The sequence below is a fragment of the Coregonus clupeaformis genome, chromosome 9 (genome assembly GCF_020615455.1).
Source record: "Coregonus clupeaformis isolate EN_2021a chromosome 9, ASM2061545v1, whole genome shotgun sequence".
Classification (NCBI taxonomy): Eukaryota; Metazoa; Chordata; class Actinopteri; order Salmoniformes; family Salmonidae; genus Coregonus; species Coregonus clupeaformis.
The window spans coordinates 47,087,050-47,093,049 of NC_059200.1; positions in this window are offsets into that span (position 1 = coordinate 47,087,050).

The following is a 6,000-nucleotide window of genomic DNA, read 5'->3' on the forward strand; positions in this document are numbered from 1 at the left end:
GAAGTTCCGCTGATCACCATCTAGACCAGGGTTTCACAAACCTCGGTCCTGGGGCCGCCCCTGGGTGCACGTTTTGGTTTTTGCCCTAGCACTACACAGCTGATTCAAATAATCTAAGCTTGATGATGAGATGGTTGTTTAAGGTGCATTACCGCCACCAACTGGACTGGAGTGTGGACCAGAGACAGCGAAGGTCTAAATCCTACCCAATATTCTCGTCTCCCAAAGAAAACGAAATACATAATTAAACACTACATCCCCTGAAGATTTCCCCAGCAGTTCACATAATCCTGGCTCTTCAACCCCATTAACCCTCAAATCTAATAACAATCGCTCCCTTTCCTTCACATATTTCTGGCACTGAAATAGGACATGTTCCACTGTCTCCATCTCCTCCTGACAATGATCACACCTCCCAGTCTGATGTTTCCCCACTAATTTCAATGTACTATTAAGCCTTGTGTGTCCCAGTCTCAGCCTTGTGACTACACTTTCCTCCCTTCTCTCTCGGCCTGAGGACCTCCCTGCACTCACCTTTTCCTGGATCTTATACAGGTGTCTTCCCTTTCTCTCCCTGTTCCACAACTCTTGCCATTTGTTTTTAACCACTGTTCTTATTAACCCTTGGGCTTCTGCTTTACTGATTGACAATTCCATCTCAACATTAAGATGTTTAAGAGCCTGCTTGGCGATAACATCCACCTCCTCATTCCCCTCTACTCCCATATAAGCTGGTACCCAGAGGAACATCACAAATACCCCCATCTGTTTCACCCTATACAAGCAATGCAAAACCTCACACAATACATCCTGTCTGCTCTGAGACAGTGCTGCACAGGAGTCAGAGCAGATGACTACTCTGTCTGGCCTCACCTCCTCCAGCCACTCTGCAGCCAATAGTATGGCCAACAACTCCATTGTGTAAACAGATAAATGATCTGTTACACTTTTGGTCACTGCCACCTTAAACTCAGGAACACTAAAAGTCCTCATGTCCTCCCCGTTTTAGGGTCCTTAGACCCATCTGTGAATATATTCAAGAAAGCATAGTATTGTGTTCGTAAATATTCACTTACAACTGAATCTAATCCTTCCTCAACATCTCTTACCCTCTCAAGCAACCCTAGATCTATCAGTGGCTGAGAGAGAAACCAAGGTGGGATAGCAGGAAGAACCACAGAGGGGCTAAACTCCCTCCCAAACAACCCCATCTCTCTGGCCATGCCATTGCCTATCAACCCAAAGCTTGCATTCAGATTTCGTTCATCTTCCCAGTACTCTAGGAGTACCTTTTTTGTAGGATGTGTAACCGTATGTCCTTGTAGATTTACTCAATATGTCATGGCTAGCTGTTGTCTTCTTAACTTTAACGGCATCTATCCCAAATCTACCTGCATCGCTGCCACTGGGGAGGTCCTGATTGCTCCACAACATATTCTTAGGGCTTGGGCCTGGATTACATCTAGCTTTTTAAAAGATGTCTGAGCTGCTGATCCATTGGCTATACTTCCATAATCCAGTGATGACCTTAACAGCGCTACAGTGGCTTGCGAAAGTATTCACCCCCCTTGGCATTTTTCCTATTTTGCTGCCTTACAACCTGGAATTAAAATGGATTTTGGGGGGGTTGTATCATTTGATTTACACAACATGCCTACCACTTTGAAGAAAATGCAAAATATTTTTTATTGTGAAACAAACAAGAAATAAGACAAAAAAACTGAAAACTTGAGCGTGCATAACTATTCACCCCCCCAAAGTCAATACTTTGTAGAGCCACCTTTTGCAGCAATTACAGCTGCAAGTCTCTTGGGGTATGTCTCTATAAGCTTGGCACATCTAGCCAGTGGGATTTGTGCCCATTCTTCAAGGCAAAACTGCTCCAGCTCCTTCAAGTTGGACGGGTTCCGCTGGTGTACAACAATCTTTAAGTCATACCACAGATTCTCAATTGGATTGAGGTCTGGGCTTTGACTAGGCCATTCCAAGACATTTAAATGTTTCCCCTTAAACCACTCAAGTGTTGCTTTAGCAGTATGCTTAGGGTCATTGTCCTGCTGGAAGGTGAACCTCCGTCCCAGTCTCAAATCTCTGGAAGACTGAAACAGGTTTCCCTCAAGGATTTCCCTGTATTTAGCGCCATCCATCATTCCTTCAATTCTGACCAGTTTCCCAGTCCCTGCCAATGAAAAACATCCCCACAGCATGATGCTGCCACCACCATGCTTCAATGGTGTTCTCGGGGTGATGAGAGGTGTTGGGTTTGCGCCAGACATAGCATTTTCCATGATGGCCAAAAAGCTAAATTTTAGTCTCATCTGACCAGAGTACCTTCTTCCATATGTTTGGGGAGTCTCCCACATGCCTTTTGGCGAACACCAAACGTGTTTGCTTATTTTTTTCTTTAAGCAATAGCTTTTTTCTGGCCTCTCTTCCGTAAAGCCCAGATCTGTGGAGTGTATGGCTTAAAGTGGTCCTATGGACAGATACTCCAATCTCCGCTGTGGAGCTTTGCAGCTCCTTCAGGGTTATCTTTGGTCTCTTTGTTGCCTCTCTGATTAATGCCCTCCTTGCCTGGTCCGTGGGTTTTGGTGGGCGGCCCTCTCTTGGCAGGTTTGTTGTGGTGCCATATTCTTTCCATTTTTTAATAATGGATTTAATGGTGCTCCGTGTGATGTTCAAAGTTTCTGATATTTTTTTATAACCCAACCCTGATCTGTACTTCTCCACAACTTCATCCCTGACCTGTTTGGAGAGCTCCTTGGTCTTCATGGTGCCCCTTGCTTAGTGGTGTTGCAGACTCTGGGGCCTTTTAGAACAGGTGTATATATACTGAGATCATGTGACAGATCATGTGACACTTAGATTGCACACAGGTGGACTTTATTTAACTACTTATGTGACTTCTGAAGGTAATTGGTTGCACCAGATCTTATTTAGGGGCTTCATAGCAAAGGTAGTGAATACATATGCACGCACCACTTTTCCGTTATTTATTTTTTTAGAATGTTTTGAAACAAGTTATTTTTTTCAGTTCACTTCACCAATTTGGACAACAAAACAGGAAAAACGCCAAGGTGGATGAATACTTTTGCAAGGCACTGTATATACAGTGCATTCGGAAAGTATTTAGACCCCTTTACTTTTTCCACATTTTGTTACGTTACAGCCGTATTGTAAAATCGATGAAAAAAAGACAATTCCTCATCAATCTACCCCATAATGACAACGCGAAAACAGGTTTTTAGAAATGTTTGTAAATGGATTAATTATAAAAAACACAAATACCCTATTTATGTAAGTATTCAGACCCTTTGCTATGAGACTCGAAATTGAGCTCAGGTGTATCCTGTTTCCATTGATCATCCTTGAGATGTTTCTACAACTTGATTGGAGTCCACCTGTGGTAAATTTAATTGATTGGACATGATTTGGAAAGGCACACACCTGTCTATAAAAGTTCCCACAGTTGACAGTGCATGTCAGAGCAAAAACGAAGTCATGAGGTTGAAGGAATTGTTCGTAGAGCTCCAAGACAGGATTGTGTCGAGGCACAGATCTGGGGAAGGGTACCAAAACATTTCTGCAGCATTGAAGGTCCCCAAGAACACAGTGATCTCTGACAGAGCTCCAGAGTTCCCCCCCATGGTGTAGCATGGTGGTGGTAGCATCATGCTGTGGGGATGTTATTCAGCGGCAGGGACTGGGGCTCAGGACCTCAGACTGGGGCGAAGGTTCACCTTTCAACAGGACAACGACCCTAAGCACACAGCCAAGACAATGCAGGAGTGGCTTCGGGACAATTCTCTGAATGTCCTTGAGTGGTCCAGCCAGAGCCCGGATTTGAACACGATCGAACATCTCTGGAGAGACCTGAAAATAGCTGTACAGCGACGCTCCCCATCCAGCCTGACAGAGCTTGAGAGGATCTGTAGAGAAGAATGGGAGAAACTCCCCAAATACAGGTGTGCCAAGCTTGTAGCGTCATACCCAAGAAGACTTGAGGCTGTAATCCCTTCCAAAGATGCTTCAACAAAGTATTAAGGGACTGAATACTTATGTAAATGTGATAGTTTGCTCAAATTTCTAAAAACCTGTTTTTGCTTCGTCATTATGGGGTATTGTGTGTAGATTGATGGGGGAGGGGGGAACCATTTAATCAATTTTAGAATAAAGCTGTAACGTAACAAAATATGGAAAAAGTCAAGGGGTCTGAATACTTTCCGAATGCACAGTATATCATTTTTAACGCCATTCTAACGGCTCCCCACACCATTCCTGACAAGCAACACATCACATTCAATATTTTCTTTCCTTTGACAACTACTCTGTTAATATGCTCCGCCCATGTCATTCGAATGTCAAACCAGACCCCCAGGAACCTAAACCCTCCCACCCTCTCCAGATTCCTTCCATACAACTTTAAGTATATTTTCTCCCCAACCTTCCTTCTAGAAAATAACACAGTCTGTGTTTTCTGAACTGAAAACTTGAAGCCCCACCTGAGGGACCACTGCTCAACTTCACTAATCGCTTCTTGAACTGTTCTGGCTTTATGGGTAATATTTATCTCTCTCTTCCACAGTGCCCCATCATCCGCAAACAATGACCTCCCAATATCAGGTCTCACCTGGAAGAATACATAGTCAATTATAATGGAGAACAATAAAGGACTAATGACTTCCCTGCAGGTACCATAATCTACCTCATAGCTTTCTGACATAGAGCTCCTCACCCTCACTTGTATTGATCGCCCCAAAATAAAATCCTTCATCCAGTTAAAAACCCTTCCTCCCAACCCCCATGTTATCCAGCTTGATAAGTAGGCTTTCCTTCTACATCATCTCATAAGCCTTCTCTACATCAAAGAAAACAGCTACCACCACCTCCTTATTTGCCTGTCTTCTGTATGACTGACTCAAGGCACAGTACAGTACCCATCGTTCCCCTGCCTTTCCTGAACCCACTTTGATCTGGTGACATTAGTCCTCTACTCTCCAGAAAGTACGTCAGCCATTCTGTTATCATCCTTTCCATAAGTTTACATACATGAGACGTCAACGCGATCGGCTTATAGCTTGAAGGACTAGTAAGAGTTTTCCGCTGGATTCCGTATTGGCACCACTATAGCCTGCTTCCAACTTCCAGGCAGTTCCCCTTCCTGCCACACCTTATTGTAACGGCCCAATACTTTCCCCATTGCAGTGTCACTGAGATGAGCCATCATGATGTAACACATCTCATCCTTCCCAAGAGATGTTACTCCAGGTTTAACTAATGTGCTCTTCATCTCAGCCAATGTAAAAGGGGCATTCAACGCATCCCACACCATATCTCTCTGATCCAGCACCCCCGGACATCCTCCTCTGACCCGCTCTCTCCCACACTGCCCCTCTTCTGTCAGATTATTTGAGCTGTGCACCTTCACAAATGCCTGGGATAACATCTTTGCCTTCTCCATGTCTCTTACTGCAGCAATCTCCCCACTTTTCAGTACAGGGAGATCCCAATTTCATCTGACCCCACTCATCCCCCATACCTCTCCCACAGGAGTGGTCCTGCCTATGTTTACACAGAACCGGCGCCAAAACTCCCTATTAGCTGTCCTAATGATCCTTCTTACTACTGCTTGTGCATACTGAATCAGGTTCTGGTAATTATGGGACCTTTTCAACATTCTGAAAGCCCTGTTCCTACACTTCACTGCTTCTCTACACTCTTCAGTCCACCATGGGACTGTGTTACTCTTTCTCCCCCCTGTACCCATAGGAATCACCTGCCATGCTGCCCCTGCTATTGCTCCTCTTACTCCATCATTCACTGTTTATATATCTCAATTAAGATCAACCTGAGACAGCTCCTGTTCACTCAACTCCTGAAACTGACCCCACTCCGCTTTCCCAAATATCCATTTCCTCAATGGGCCCAAGGACGGAGTTTGGGAAACCCTGATCTAGACTAGCCTTGTTGACGCGACCCACGTGACTGGTTTCAGCAAGT